Consider the following 17,464-nt stretch of genomic DNA (forward strand, 5'->3'; position numbering starts at 1 on the left):
CGTTACTCTCCTGAAGAGAAAAGAATTAAAATGGATATTTGAATTGGACACTCTTTTCCCCAAAGGATTGAATATAGAATACCAACAGAATTGTTTCCTCTGAGGTTTTGTTGCGTTATCTCATCGGTATAATGTTTTTAACTGTATTATATATTCTTTGTTTGCCTTGTTTTTTATATTGTACAGATTATTTGGGTAGTTTGATGCACACTCCGATTAATCTTTTGTCCCTTCTTTTGAGGGATAATTGTTGAGTATCAGTGATAAAGGGGTTAACCATGTGGCCGTCTATTTGAGGCCGATTGGTGTCCCAGGGATTATTGATACCATTATTTATATGAACATTGATTTATGAAGGAGATTATGGGGCTTTACTATATGGCTAATAAGCTTTGATGTTTGTTATATTATGTCCCTTACCTATTTAATGAGGGTTATTCTATAATTATATTATGGTTACATGTCCCCATTTAGCCTTAAAGGCGATACGCTGTGTTTGGATATATACCTTTCGGAGACTGGCTGTCTATGCTATTATGCCCCTTGTGTCAATGGCCACTTTAGGCTGAATGTGCCTGCCTCCGTTAGATCGCAAATGCTAAGCAGCATTAGGCTGGGCAAATACCAGCATGGGAGACTGGCTGGGAATTCTTCACCCCATAGGGGTGGAGCCGCATATTCATCACTGTAATGAGCAGTACCACGTGACCGCTCATACAGGAAGAAGCTGCGGCACGGAGAGGAAGTGTCGAGGGAGCCGGGTGAGTATTTTAATAACAGCGGCCGGGGGCACAGGGGGTGGGAGGGGGGAGGTTGGCGGGAAGTTTATTTAACAACAAAAAAAACAATGATTTTTCATTCCTTCTCCCCAGCGAACGCTGCTGGGAATGAACGAATTCCGGCTTCAGCACCAGATGCACGGGACAGCGCTTATTTCTAGCGCTGTCTCCTGCACGGTCCGTGTGGTACCCAGTCGGCACACGGCTGGCGCACGTGTGCCACACTGATGTGCCACGTGAGCACACGGACACCTCCGGTACCGATTTTTCCGGTACCGGAATTATCTGGACGTGTGAGACTGCCCTTAGAACTCGTATGTGAAAATCTTACATCTATCTGTGTTTATAACGAATATAACTTGCACCTATTATGACTATCAGGGCTCACTCACACTGGCGTATAGCACTGCTGAGTACTATGCGATGTTTTGTCAGATAGCTCTCGGCACAATGTTATTCTATGGGGCTAGTGCAATCTGCGATTGTTTTCTCATGACGATTCTGCCTCATGATCCTGAACCATCTCTCTCATCCTGCCGCATCTGTCTCCATCCTTCCCCATCTGTGTCCATCCTTCTCCATGACTCCATCCTGCCCCATGTCTCCACCCTGCCCCATGTTTCTCCATTGTGCCTCATCTGTCTCCATCCTGCCCCATGATCCGGCTCCATGTGTCTACATCCTGCCTCATATATCCATCCTGCCCATGTGTTTCCATCCTTCCCCATGTGTTTCCATCCTTCCCCATGTGTTTCCATCCTTCCCCATGTGTTTCCATCTTGCCCCATCTGTCTCCATCCTGCCTCATGATCCTGCTCCATGTGTCTACATCCTGCCTCATATCTCCATCCTGCCTCATGCCTCCATACTGCCCCATGTGTTTCCATCCTGCCCCATGTGTTTCCATCCTGCCCCATGTGTTTCCATCCTGCACCATGTGTCTCCATTCTGCCTCATCTGTCACCATCCTGCTCCATGATCCTGCTCCATGTGTCTCCATCCTACCCCATGTCTCCATCCTGCCCCATGTCTCCATCCTGCCCCATGTCTCCATCCTGCCCCATGTCTCTGCAGCACCCCAGAGTCCTGGTCGTTGCAGTACTGTTGCTCTGCCACTAAGGGGAGTGATGGTACGTCTGATTGCACTAAAGGAGTTCACCTGACCAGGTAACACACACCCACAATACAATTCACACTCCGGCCACCAGGGGGGGTGGTTCTATCTATTAGACCACTCCTCACACTTGGGTAAAACTGGGGGGTTGGACAGGAAGTGAGGGAGAAAGGAGCTGGGAAGAGCTCGAGAGAGGACCTGTCAGAGGTGGGATCCTGGCAGAGCCCTAGTGAACAGGAAAGAACGTTACGGAGCCGTGCCTGTGCTTACAGCGGCAGTCTCCTAGGAAAGGACAAGAAGCGAGAGGTATTGTGAAGGAGTGATAAACGGGAATACAGCGCAGGGGTGATAGGACCAGAAGGAGTCGTGCTGTAAGATCGAGGCAACATCCTTCTGAGGCGCAAAGTCAGTGGCCGGAACGCCGAGAAAGTAAGAGACTAAGCATTACTTCAAACCACGGCAGGACAGCCAATTATAGGTTGGCTGTCTCACTTGAACACCTAAGCAGACAACGGAGGCTGCTGTGGGAGAGGAGCGACTCTAGGGTCCCGGAAGAGCTCCTGGCCTACCCCGTTATACGGGTGCGTCCTAACCATATCATCTGGGGGACGGAGAGAACGAACATCAGAGACAGACACAACAGTTGTGAGGACTATCCCGGGGTGCTCAGCAGGGAATGACTACAACACACAGGCGCTAGAAGGTAGACACTGATTCCCACCTGCTAAGGGAACTCCGGATGTGCCTTTGGACCGGCCGGTCTCAGCCAGCCCTGTTAACAGTGCTCTGGATTGAGTATCTCGAAACCTTCAGTAAAGAGGTAAAGAGACTGCAACCCTGTGTCCTCGTTATTCATTGCACCCCGCACCACACATCATCACTCTCAACTTTTACTGGACGCCCCTTAGCAGGGTCACGGACCGGGTCTAGCCACCGTGACAATCCCAGAACCGAGACAGAGAGGCCCGGTACCGGGTACCCCTCGGCCCTGCGACGGTGGGGGCGCTCCAACTCCATCCTGCACCATGTGTCTCCATCGTGCCCCATCTGTCTCCATCCTGCCCCATGTGTTTCCATCCTGCACCATCTGTCTCGATCGTGCCCCATCTGTCTCCATCCTGCCCCATGATGACATTTTGCAGGATCATGGGGCAGGAAGGAGACAGATGAGGCAGGATGGCGAAACATGTGCGGTCGAAACATATTGTGGCTTGCCACTATTACTAAAAATAAAAAATAAAAACTTTCTCCTCGCGCTCCAGCGGCGATGTTCCCTCCAGGCATTTCAAGCACGGACTCACTGGCGAATGACAATGACGTCATATGCCAGCGACGTGTGCGCTGACGTCAGCTGCCAGCCTCTGATTGGCTGGGGCTTTTAACTATTGCCATTCAGGCCCCCACGGCAATAGAGTTTAACTGAACCTGTGTCTCTGTCTCGAACACAGGTTCATTTACTGAATCCTGCCGCTGGGGGCCAATGAGCAGAAGAGAGGGGACCCGATGCTGGCCCCCTCTGCTTATCGGGCCCCATAATCCAGTAAGGGCAGTAATGCCCTGATGGCGGCCCTGATTGTCCTGATTATCTCGCATGAGAGAATATACAATAGTGTGACTCTGGTCTAATGACTATTCTCGTGGCTGTGCATTTTTTGGGACAGAGAGGTCCACACCAAATCTAGGAGACATGTTTGAGTTTGGTCCAAGTCAGTGAACACACTTGCCAAACAAATTCTATGGGTCACTAAAAAAAAAAATCAGACAGCACATCAGACACTTTTTTTCATAAAAGAAAAAAATGATGAAACTCTGATGGTAAAAGCTGACACACTGACCAAACACTGAGGAAAATCTGATCCAGCACTGAGGGAAATCAGACTATTTTTGTGCATGTGAAAAATCGCTGACTTGTGAATGAGGTCTTAGCTTACATATGTAGATAGCAACTTCATCCACTTATATTGTAATCTACATTTTCCATGATACTTGGCGTGAAGTCCACACCAAGAACCTGCAACAAATCTGTAATATCTGAGCAAAACCTTCATGGGGTTATCTGGGACAATTTTATTGTTTTCTCACGTGGCTAAGATCTGACAGGCAGTAATCATGTAAGGTGTTTCATATATACCTTGATTTCCTTACCCTTTCAGTTCCTACAGTTGGCATTACCATCACCAGACTGCATACAGCCGCCTTTATTCCCATAATTTCATATGACATCCAGGTATCTACTTCTCATAATTATTTTTACAATTACCTTAAGGTCACTAGTCACAGCATAACTGCCATTAACCCTTTCTTACTAAGATTATTTAAGGAAGGTTATTTTCCCTACAGCACAAAACTGGTAATTTCTCTTACAGCACAAAACTGTTACCTGTGGATTCACTTTCTTCTACCGCGATATTATAACAAAGTGTTTCTTTTCCAGGTACTTCCATGCTTCCACACCTAGTTCACGTTACTTTTACTGAAACAGTTTTTATTACTTCTTGTTCACTGTAAGCACCCTTGGATAGAATATCTTCTGTCATCTCCTATCGCGTCAAATCGTTTGACAAGTGGAATCATACTAACATTTTCCCATGTATTTTGTATTCCACGACATATTGTTGATCTTGTCTTGTTTTTCTATTTTATGTATACTCTAGTTATCTCCAATAAGGAAATTCTGATGAAGGTCCTATGAGGGACCGAAAACGTTTAGGCTGTGTGCACACGTATAATGGTCCACTGCGGATTTTTCCGTAGCGGATTTGATAAATCTGCAGGGCAAAAACGCTGCGTGATTGCTGCAGATTTATCGCGAATTTAGAGCGGATTTACTGCAGTTTTCCTGCGGATTTCACTGCGGTTTTACAACTGCGGTGTTCTATAGGAGCAGCTGTAAAACCGCTGCGGAATCCGCAGAAAGAAGTGACATGCTGCGGAATGTAAACCGCTGCGTTTCCGCGCGTTTTTTTCCGCAGCATGTGCACAGCGTTTTTTTGTTTCCCATAGGTTTACATTGTAATTCGCAGCGTTTTCCGCATCGTGTGCACATACCCTTAATTTAATCAGTAAGAAGAAATATGAATGGCACTGAGAAAAACCGATCTTAGTACTCACTGTTAAAGGATGAATGAGCTCTGACTCACGGACACATTCCAGAAACCTTCACCTTGCTGGAGGTGCTTGCTATGAAGAAGGTGCATACAAAGTCCAATAAAACAAGAAAAAAGCAGCAGTACTCCAATTATTGGTGAAAAAAACAACCTTAGTCCTTTATTACATAATAAAGATCATGGACAAGGTATTGCGGGTAAAACAAGTGCAGATTATGCAGGCAATAGGACGACGGCCGTTTCACGCAAAAGCGCTTCCACGGGTCTGTTGTTTCACCAACAATTGGAGTGCTGTTGTTTTATTACACTTAATTTAATCTATTTGGTCTGGATGCACAATATAGAAGGAATCATTTTTTTCAAATACTGAGTGCCAAGTAATTTTTTTGCCTAAGATCTGACTGGCGACAGCTCAGAGATCACAGACCACTCCTGGCGATTCTGCTGCTTCACATCAACATAGTAGCTGCTTCTGTTTGGAGCTGCTCTGTCAACTAGGTGAGTCTGCTGATGTCATGCCGATTGACACCCAGCTCCCCCTAGTTAGACAGCGGGGATCAGGCTGTCTATCAGCATGACATCAGCAGTCACGCCACGGCCCATCAACTGAGCAGAAGAAAAGCAGCTGCTCTGTCTATGTGATGCCAATGGAAACAGCAGAATCAATTACAGGAGTGGTATGTGACCTCCCAGGGCCAGTAGAGATTGGCACCGGGCACAACAGACAGGTAGTTAGCAACTATATGGCTGTTAGTCCTTGGCCCATAAGAGAAAAATATAATAAACCTAAATAACAGTGGCATAGAGTGCAATGGACACTGTTGCAACATTTGGACCAGGGCTTCCCAGCATGTTGGTCAGATGTATGGGCCCTCATAGCATTCTAAATCCTAGAAGGAAATATGTGTTTCCCCCCCCCTTTCAGCATTATCCAGTAATGTCCCCTATCCTGGGTTCATCCTGGCCCCATCCTGACATATATGCTCCCAATCCAGGGAAATATGTTCCCCATCCTGGACCTATCCAGGTATATAGGTATATACTGTATGTTCCCTATCCTGGATCCTGGTATATATGCCCCCAATCCTGGGCTCATCCTGGTATATATGTCCCCAATCCTCATATACTGTATGTTACCAATCCTGGTATATGTCCCTCATCTTGGCCCCATTCTGGTGTAGATGTTGCTTATCCTGGACCTCATCTTGTTATATATATGCCCCATCTCTATCCTGCCCCAAGATCCTGCTCCGTGTATCTCCATCCTTCCCCATGATCCTGCTCCAGGTGTCTCCATCCTGCCCCATCTATCTCCATACCTCCCTATCTGTCTCCATCCTGCCCCATCAATCTCCATACCTCCCTGTCTCCATCCTGCCCATGATACTGCACCACGTGTCTGCATCCTGCACAATATCTCCATCCTGCCCCATGATACTGCCCCATCTGTCTCTATTCCTCCCTATCTGTCTCCATCCCTCCCTATCTATCTTCATCCAGCCCCATGGTCCTGCCCCATCTGTCTCCATCCTGCCTCATCTGTTTCCATCCTGCCCCATGTTCCTGCCCCATCTGTGTACATCCTGCCTCATGTCTCCATCCTGCGCCATGTGTTTCCATCCTCCACCATCTCACATGGTGCAGGATCATGATGCAGGAAGGAGACAGATGGGGCAGGAAGAAGACAAATGTTCCATGTGGCTCCATCTTGCTGCACAAACATTTTGAGGCTTGCCGCTTTCAATAAAAATAATAATAAAAAAAACACTTTCTCCTTACCTGGCCGCGTTCCAGTGGCGATGTCCAAGCCAGGTATTTCAAGCTGGGACTCGCCAGCGAATGACAATGATGTCATACGCCGGTATCGTGTGTGCTGACGTTAGCTGCCAGCCTCCTATTGGCTGGCGGCTTTTAACTATTGCCGTGCGGGCCCGCAATAGAGTTTAACTGAACCTGCGTCTCGGACTGCACCCGCAGAATCCTGCAGCTGGGGCCCGGTGAGCAGAAGAGAGGGGGCCCGATGTGGACCCCCTCTGTTCACCGGGCTCCATACGCCATTCAGAGCAGTAGTGCCCTGATGGCGGCCCTGAGGATACGTTCACACAACCATATTTTCAGTCTTAGAATAGTATTCTGTGTATGAAAAAGCAGACAGCATTCAAACCAATATTATTCAACGGGGCAGAGCAGATGAGCAATTTTTTCCACTGACCGAATCTGTGTGTGAAAAAATGGCGACAAACACGAGTTTAGTCTGCAAATCGAAGGAGACTCTACTGTTCTAATCTTTGGGTGTGAAAAAATACTGACGCCATGCGGAGCTACAGTGTAGCATTCAATTTTTATGGATACATTGTAATTCTGTAAAAAAGAAAGTGTAAAGGGTCTTGTAAATAATTAATAGCTGCTTCTGTAAAAACAAATTTGAATGTTTTTTTTAGACGCTCGTGTGAACCTACCCTCACTTTGATCTTTGTTTAATTAATTAAAAGGCTAGTAATATTACTATAAAAATAAATAAATTAACATATTTGGTATTAATGCATTCATAAAACACACCTATCAAAAATCTGAAATTAATTAACCTGATTGGTGAACAAAAAAAAAAAAAAAAACGCCAGAATTACGGGTTTTTTTCTTACCATTCCTCCCTAAAAAAATACAATAAAAAGTAATTAAAACATCTTATGTCCCCCAAAATAGTATCATTGCAAACATCAGTTTGGTGACAAAAAAAACACATTATTTTCTACAAACTTCTGAATTTTTGTTCACTTTAAAAAAATAAAAAGGAAGTTTGCTATCACCATTATAATACTGACCTAGAGCATACTGACCTACTGACCTCGGTTCCCAGGTCATTTTTACAACACAATGAACGCTGTAAAGACAAAACTCAAAAAACGAGTTCAGAATATCATGTTTTTCACCATTTTATCGCATTGAATTATTTCCTTTGTTTTTCGGTAGATGATATGATAAAATGAACGGCGTCAATCAATATTCCATAGCTCAAATGGCTTTGTTGATGGAAAAATAAAGTTACAGCTTTTGTTAAAAGAGGACGAAAAAAAATAAAGGCAATGTGCACACGTTGCGGATTCGTGTGCAGATTATTCCACGCAGAACTTGAAAAATCCGCAGGTAACACTCCCTGCATTTTACCTGGGGATTACCTGCGGATTTACCATGGATTTACAGCAGTTTTTGTGCGGTTTTCACATGCGTTTTTACACCTTCGGATTCCAATTATAGAGCAGGTGTAAATCGCTGCGGAATCCGCACAAAGAATTGACATGCTACGGAAAATAAACCGCAGCGTTTCCATGCGGTTTTGGTTTTCCATAGGTTTACATGGTACTGTACAACACATGGAAAACTGCTGCGAATCCGCAGCCAAATCCAAAACGTGTGCACAAACCCACAAAGTGTAAAAAGTTTTTTTGTTTTTTTTTTATAACCACAAAGGGCTTGGGTAAGGGTATGTGTCCACATTCAGGATTGCATCAGGATTTGGTCAGGATTTTCCATCAGTATTTGTAAGCCAAAACCAGGACTGGAACAATTAGAGGAAAAGTATAACAGAAACATATGCACCACTTCTGCATTTATCACCCACTCCTGGTTTTGGCTTACAAATACTGATGGAAAATCCTGACCAAATCCTGATGCAATCCTGAACGTGGACACAAACCCTAAGGGCTGTCCCACACATCCAGATAATTCCGGTACCGGAATAAATCGGTACCGGAGTTATCCGTGTCCGTGTGCCTGGGAACTCACGTAGGCCATACGTGCGGCACACGTGTGCCGCCCGTATGGCGAGTGGGTACCACGCGGAGCGTGTGGTACCCACGCGTGTGGTACCCTGCATCGTGCTGAAGCCGCGATTCATATGTTCCCTGCAGCAGCGTTTGCTGCAGAGAAAATATGAATAGTGTTTAAAATAAAGATCTATGTGTCCGCCGCCCCCCCACCCCCTGTGCACCCCCCCCCGCTGTTCAGAAAATACTTACCCGCCTCCCTCGCTGCTTCCTGGTCTGGCCGCGGCTTCTAGTGTATGCGGTCACGTGGGGCCGATCATTTACAGTCATGAATATGTGGCTCCACCTCCCATAGGGGCGGAGCCGACTATTCATGATTGTAAATGAGCGGCCCCACGTGACCGCATACAATAGGAGGCGCGGGGCAGAGAGGAAGGAGTGACAGCCAACGTGGGAGCGGGTGAGTATTTTCTGAACAGCGGGGGGGGCGCACGGGGTGCGGGGACGGCGGACACATAGATCTTTATTTTAAACACTATTATTCATATTTTCTCTGCAGCAAACGCTGCTGCAGGGAACATATGATTCGCGGCTTCAGCACCATGTGGGGGGGACAGTGCTTACTGTAGCGCTGTCTCCTGCACAGGCTCGGACTGGCCCACCGGGGAATCGGTGGATCCCCCGGTGGGCCCAGGCACTGACACCTGCTGGCAGGGCCCCCACTGCTCCAGGGGCCCCCACTGCTCCGGGGGCCCCCCTGGCCGCCCCCCACCCACCCTCCTTGAAGACGATACTCACCCTGCTCCAGCGATGGTCTCGGCGTCTGCTCTGCACTGCATCTTCTTCCTGCTTGTGCGGTCACGTGGTACCGCTTCATTAAGGCCATGAATATGCACATATTCATGACTTTAATCAGTATCACATGACCGCACAAGCACAAGCAGGAAGAAGATGCAGTGCAGAGCAGACGCCGAGACCATCGCTGGAGCAGGCAGCAGGGTGAGTATCGTCTTCAAGGAGGGTGGGAGGGTGGCGGCCGGGGGGCCCCCAGAGCGGCCCCCGGAGCAGTGGGGGACACTGGAGGGGGGGGGGGCAGAATGCTGGACACCCACTGGGGGCAGATTGCTGGAGACACACTGGGACAGAACGCTGGACAGACTGGGGGCAGAACGCTGGACAGACTGGGGGCAGAACGCTGGACAGACTGGGGGCAGAACGCTGGACAGACTGGGGGCAGAACCCTGGACAGACTGGGGGCAGAACGCTGGACAGACTGGGGGCAGAACGCTGGACAGACTGGGGGCAGAACGCTGGACAGACTGGGGGCAGAACGCTGGACAGACTGGGGGCAGAACGCTGGACAGACTGGGGGCAGAACGCTGGACAGACTGGGGGCAGAACGCTGGACAGACTGGGGGCAGATTGTTGGACACACGGGGGTAATATGCTGGACACACTGGGGCAGATTGCCGGACACACTGGGGCAGATTGCCGGACACACTGGGGCAGATTGCCAGACATACTGGGGCAGATTCCTGGACACACTGTCTGGGGGCAATGCTGGACATACTGGGACAGATTGCTGGACACTGGGGCAGATTGCCGGACATACTGGGGCAGATTGCTGGATACACTGTCTGGAGGCAATGCTGGACACACTGGGGCAGATTGCTGGACACTGGGGCAATATGCTGGACATACTGGGGCAGGTTGCTGGACACACTGGGGGTAATATGCTGGACACACTGGGGTAGATTGCTGGACACACTGAGGGCAGGACTGGAGGCATGGGCAGAATGTAGATACAGGGCATGATTGGAGACACGGGGCAGAATGAAAGACATGGGGCAGGATTGGATCATGGGGCAGGATGGATACGATGGAGACAGATGGGGCAGGATGGGGAGATCATATGGGGTAGAATGGATACTCATGAGGGCAGGATGCGAGAACATATGGCTGGAGCCAGGAATGAGATAAACGGGGCCAGGGTGGGGAATATTATTACCATAGGGGCTAATTAAGGGATATTATTACTGCAGTGATGTATTTATTTTATTTTTTGAGTATACTGTTTTAATTGGGGGGGCGGTCCTGTTACTGTGTAGAGTGACACTATGTCGCCTCTTTTTCTTCATGTGGTGTAATGCAGAAGTTGTGAAAAATTAAGTAATGTGTTCTGCAAGTGGAGCTCGAGATAACTGTGTTATTTCCTGCAGAAATGAGTCCTGGCTGGAAGAAATGATGGCGGTCTGTGCTGGATGAAAGATGAAGGACTTCACCTAGAGACGTCACTGGTGAGTCAGTGTTACCTATACACTGACACTATACACTGTATACTATATACAGAGCTCCTGTGTATAATGTCACCAGTGATCACTGTATTACCTATACACTATATACAGAGCTCCTGTGTATAATACCACCAGTGATCTCTGTATTACCTCTACACAGACACTGCATACTAAGTACAGATCTCCTGTGTATAATGTCACTTAGGCTGCCGTCACACATTCAGTATTTGGTCAGTATTTTACATCAGTATTTGTAATCACACGTAATTGCTCTATGTTTTTACAAAGACAAATCCCTTCAAAACGAAGGGTATATGTACCACCCAGCAAAACTTCCACATATAGTGGGATCTATGCAATAAAGCGATCTCCACTATGGTACTAATATAAAATAAATTTTATTGAACATAATGTTAAAAACACAAATAGGATAAAATTACTACATGTAAGAAAGGTACACAATCCAATAAAAGGGACTATACTGCCATGGGAGATTGCAAGATGGCTCAGGCTGAATGCAGTATATATACAATGAGAAATACCTATGCTATGATATGAGAGTCCATGGATGGAAAGCTGCCTCTATCAACGATACCTAGCTTAATAATATGGTGTCCTAAATCAGACCCCTCAAAAATACATGGCATATGCTAGAGGGACGCCGGGGTCATTGCAGCAGGCGAACAGTAAGGTAATATCCTTTTACTACCTCTAGCATATGCCATCAGGCTCGGACTGGCCCACCGGGGAATCGGTGGATCCCCCGGTGGGCCCAGGCACTGACACCTGCTGGCAGGGCCCCCACTGCTCCAGGGGCCCCCACTGCTCCGGGGGCCCCCCTGGCCGCCCCCCACCCACCCTCCTTGAAGACGATACTCACCCTGCTCCAGCGATGGTCTCGGCGTCTGCTCTGCACTGCATCTTCTTCCTGCTTGTGCGGTCACGTGGTACCGCTTCATTAAGGCCATGAATATGCACATATTCATGACTTTAATCAGTATCACATGACCGCACAAGCACAAGCAGGAAGAAGATGCAGTGCAGAGCAGACGCCGAGACCATCGCTGGAGCAGGCAGCAGGGTGAGTATCGTCTTCAAGGAGGGTGGGAGGGTGGCGGCCGGGGGGCCCCCAGAGCGGCCCCCGGAGCAGTGGGGGACACTGGAGGGGGGGGGGGGCAGAATGCTGGACACCCACTGGGGGCAGATTGCTGGAGACACACTGGGACAGAACGCTGGACAGACTGGGGGCAGAACGCTGGACAGACTGGGGGCAGAACGCTGGACAGACTGGGGGCAGAACGCTGGACAGACTGGGGGCAGAACCCTGGACAGACTGGGGGCAGAACGCTGGACAGACTGGGGGCAGAACGCTGGACAGACTGGGGGCAGAACGCTGGACAGACTGGGGGCAGAACGCTGGACAGACTGGGGGCAGAACGCTGGACAGACTGGGGGCAGAACGCTGGACAGACTGGGGGCAGAACGCTGGACAGACTGGGGGCAGAACGCTGGACAGACTGGGGGCAGATTGTTGGACACACGGGGGTAATATGCTGGACACACTGGGGCAGATTGCCGGACACACTGGGGCAGATTGCCGGACACACTGGGGCAGATTGCCAGACATACTGGGGCAGATTCCTGGACACACTGTCTGGGGGCAATGCTGGACATACTGGGACAGATTGCTGGACACTGGGGCAGATTGCCGGACATACTGGGGCAGATTGCTGGATACACTGTCTGGAGGCAATGCTGGACACACTGGGGCAGATTGCTGGACACTGGGGCAATATGCTGGACATACTGGGGCAGGTTGCTGGACACACTGGGGGTAATATGCTGGACACACTGGGGTAGATTGCTGGACACACTGAGGGCAGGACTGGAGGCATGGGCAGAATGTAGATACAGGGCATGATTGGAGACACGGGGCAGAATGAAAGACATGGGGCAGGATTGGATCATGGGGCAGGATGGATACGATGGAGACAGATGGGGCAGGATGGGGAGATCATATGGGGTAGAATGGATACTCATGAGGGCAGGATGCGAGAACATATGGCTGGAGCCAGGAATGAGATAAACGGGGCCAGGGTGGGGAATATTATTACCATAGGGGCTAATTAAGGGATATTATTACTGCAGTGATGTATTTATTTTATTTTTTGAGTATACTGTTTTAATTGGGGGGGCGGTCCTGTTACTGTGTAGAGTGACACTATGTCGCCTCTTTTTCTTCATGTGGTGTAATGCAGAAGTTGTGAAAAATTAAGTAATGTGTTCTGCAAGTGGAGCTCGAGATAACTGTGTTATTTCCTGCAGAAATGAGTCCTGGCTGGAAGAAATGATGGCGGTCTGTGCTGGATGAAAGATGAAGGACTTCACCTAGAGACGTCACTGGTGAGTCAGTGTTACCTATACACTGACACTATACACTGTATACTATATACAGAGCTCCTGTGTATAATGTCACCAGTGATCACTGTATTACCTATACACTATATACAGAGCTCCTGTGTATAATACCACCAGTGATCTCTGTATTACCTCTACACAGACACTGCATACTAAGTACAGATCTCCTGTGTATAATGTCACTTAGGCTGCCGTCACACATTCAGTATTTGGTCAGTATTTTACATCAGTATTTGTAATCACACGTAATTGCTCTATGTTTTTACAAAGACAAATCCCTTCAAAACGAAGGGTATATGTACCACCCAGCAAAACTTCCACATATAGTGGGATCTATGCAATAAAGCGATCTCCACTATGGTACTAATATAAAATAAATTTTATTGAACATAATGTTAAAAACACAAATAGGATAAAATTACTACATGTAAGAAAGGTACACAATCCAATAAAAGGGACTATACTGCCATGGGAGATTGCAAGATGGCTCAGGCTGAATGCAGTATATATACAATGAGAAATACCTATGCTATGATATGAGAGTCCATGGATGGAAAGCTGCCTCTATCAACGATACCTAGCTTAATAATATGGTGTCCTAAATCAGACCCCTCAAAAATACATGGCATATGCTAGAGGGACGCCGGGGTCATTGCAGCAGGCGAACAGTAAGGTAATATCCTTTTACTACCTCTAGCATATGCCATGTATTTTTGAGGGGTCTGATTTAGGACACCATATTATTAAGCTAGGTATCGCTGATAGAGGCAGCTTTCCATCCATGGACTCTCATATCATAGCATAGGTATTTCTCATTGTATATATACTGCATTCAGCCTGAGCCATCTTGCAATCTCCCATGGCAGTATAGTCCCTTTTATTGGATTGTGTACCTTTCTTACATGTAGTAATTTTATCCTATTTGTGTTTTTAACATTATGTTCAATAAAATTTATTTTATATTAGTACCATAGTGGAGATCGCTTTATTGCATAGATCCCACTATATGTGGAAATCAGTATTTGTAAGCCAAAACCAGGAGTGGGTGATAAATGCAGAAGTGGTGCACATGTATCTATTATACTTTTCCTCAAATTGTTCCACTCCTGGTTTTGGCTTACAAATACTGATGTAAAATACTGACCAAATACTGCTAGTGTGACAGCAGCCTTATGGTGATAGTATTGTGTTTTTTTTTTGTTTTTTTTATTTCTGATCAGTATTGTAGTATTCAGTCACTATGTGGTGGTAATATGTGGTCTGGAAATGGTGTTGTGGTATTTGTCCCTTGTATGTGCTATTTGGTCACCAAGTGGTGGTAATATGTGGTGTTGACACGGTGCGGTGGTATTTGTCCCTTGTATGTAGTATTATTCGGTCACTATGTGGTCTGGTCATGGTGTGGTGGTATTTCTTCCTGTATGTGGTATTATTGGTCTTGGTATAGTGGATTGTGTTGTGTATGGCAGTCATTTGTTCTCTCTGATATTAATTAGGAGAAGATTCTTTATTTCCATTAGAGTTTTAATGCTTTGTACACAGCGGCGGAGATGCACTTACAGGGGTTTCCTGTTGAAAAAAGTAATCACCTCTCCACAGGATAAGTGATAACATATTGATTGGTGGGGGTCTGACTGCTTGGATCCACTCAGCAAAATGTGGAACTTTTCATTCCCATTAGACTGGAGTGGCATGTCCGACTAGATCACTGATCCATTCATTCCCTCAGTGGCTGCACTTGTTTTTTTCTGGAAGCCCCAAAGAGAATGAATGGAGCTGCGGTCAGAAATCCCACCTGCCGCTGCATTTTAAAATAGTGATAAAAGTGTCCTGTCAGGGATAAAACTTCCCCAGTTTCTAATGGTCGGATCTAAGCGATCACCTATCCTGTGGAGCCCATGGATCAGTGATAACTTGTTTTACCTAGAACCACATTAATGTAAACTACCGTAATTATACATCCCAGTTATTGGGGCACACGGTAGATGTGCAGCAGCCGCCGGTGTTTTACAGCCGATGCTCCACTATAATGACAGATATTTGCATATAGCTGTAGGGTGGGCCCCTAGAGTCCATTCCTCTGGTGGGCCCCAGACACCCCAGTCCGACGCTGCTCCTGCACGCACACGGACCCCAGACGGAGAACGTCCGTGTGAGGTCCGTGTTTTACACGGACCCATTGACTTTAATGGGTCCGTGTTACATAGTTACATAGTTATTAAGGTTGAAGGAAGACTGTAAGTCCATCTAGTTCAACCCATAGCCTAACCTAACATGCCCTAACATGTTGATCCAGAGGAAGGCAAAAAAAACCCATGTGGCAAAGAGTAACTCCACCATGGGGAAAAAAATTCCTTCCCGACTCCACATACGGCAATCAGACTAGTTCCCTGGATCAACGCCTTATCAAGGAATCTAGTGTATATACCCTGTAACATTATACTTTTCCAGAAAGGTATCCAGTCCCCTCTTAAATGTAATTAATGAATCACTCATTACAACATCATACGGCAGAAAGTTCCATAGTCTCACTGTGTAAAACGTGCGCTCCCACGAACACTGACATGTCTCCGTGTTTGGCACACGGAGACACGGTCCGCAAAAAATCAATGACATCTGAACAGATGCATTGATTTTTATGGGTCTACGTGTGTCAGTGTCTCCGGTACGTGAGGAAACTGTCACCTCACGTACCGGAGCCACTGACGTGGGAAACCGGCCTAACAGTGGTTTTGATTAGCAGGTTTTTTTATTTATTTATTTATTTTTGTTTTGGGTTTTTATTTATTTTTTTATGTATGTTTTTATTTCCAATTTATTTCACATAGTGTGTGGATAACCAGGTCATAAGACCTTCGGGGGGCATTATTGGGAGAATTTAATATTCCATATATATACTGTGTGTTATAGATATATATAAAATTAATCTTTTTACTTGAGCAATTCCGTTAATGAACCATGCCCCCCACCATATTCACAAACAGAGCGGCCAACCCTATCTAGCCAACATTCCCTCACATCATACAGGTGACCTCACAGCTACTAGGTAATGAGAGCGTTCTACCTGTCATAATGGCCTCAGGGTGTAGGACATTCTACTGGCAGCCCACAAGTTATTAGCAACCCGCCTGGTACCATCAAGACATCATGGCTTCTCACAAGAAAAGCAGGAGATCCTATCCCAGAAGGAGAAGGACTCGCAGACCCCATAAAATGGGTAAATGTTATTGAGCCTACACTAAACAGTATAACCTCCATTATAATGCTATACATGTAATTCTTGGCAATGGGCAACCTTATATTAATACATTGGCTTCTTCTAGGTCATAAACGTAGACAACGTTATTACTCCAGGAGAAGGATGTAGCAGAACCAGGAATAACCCCTTACTGCTGTCACCGATGATCACTTCTCTCCTGATCGAGTCCACTGGGGAAGTTGAACACAAGAAATTCAGAACTTCATAATCTGTCAATAAATCAGCATAAGGGCACCGGCATGAAATAAACGACCATGAGCAGATTGCAGTCTCTTCTCTTAGTTTTATAGAACTAAAATTATTTAGATAAAATAAGGTAAAACAGGATTTACAGTGGATATTAAAAGAATCATTTTAGAATTTCTTCCACTTTTAAAGTCACCTGTAATCTGTACAAATCCACTGCAAAACAAACGGAAATCTTTTTGGATGGGAAATTAAAAAAATAAAATTAACCCCTTTCTGACCTCGGACGGGATAGTACGTCCGAGGTCAGAACCCCCGCTTTGATCGGGCTCCGGCGGTGAGCCGCATCAAAGCCGGGATATGTCAGCTGTTTTGAACTATCAACTAGTTAAATGCCACTGTAAAACACAGACAGCGGCATTTAACTACCGATTCCGGCCAGGCGGCAGGAAATGAGCGCATCGCTGACCCCGTCATATGATCGGGGGTCAGCGATGCTTCTGCATTGTAACCATAGAGGTCCTTGAGACCTCTATGGTTACT

General features: G+C 46.8%; 1 long non-coding RNA gene across 1 annotated transcript; it reads left to right on the forward strand.

Annotated features, from left to right (window-relative positions):
- Positions 1–16,503: 16,503 nt before the first annotated feature.
- Positions 16,504–16,998, forward strand: LOC143768484 (uncharacterized). Its single transcript, XR_013213887.1, has 2 exons — positions 16,504–16,693; positions 16,800–16,998. It is a non-coding gene; the product is annotated as an uncharacterized LOC143768484 (long non-coding RNA).
- Positions 16,999–17,464: the final 466 nt, after the last annotated feature.

Source organism: Ranitomeya variabilis, chromosome 4 (genome assembly GCF_051348905.1).
Source record: "Ranitomeya variabilis isolate aRanVar5 chromosome 4, aRanVar5.hap1, whole genome shotgun sequence".
Taxonomy (NCBI): Eukaryota; Metazoa; Chordata; class Amphibia; order Anura; family Dendrobatidae; genus Ranitomeya; species Ranitomeya variabilis.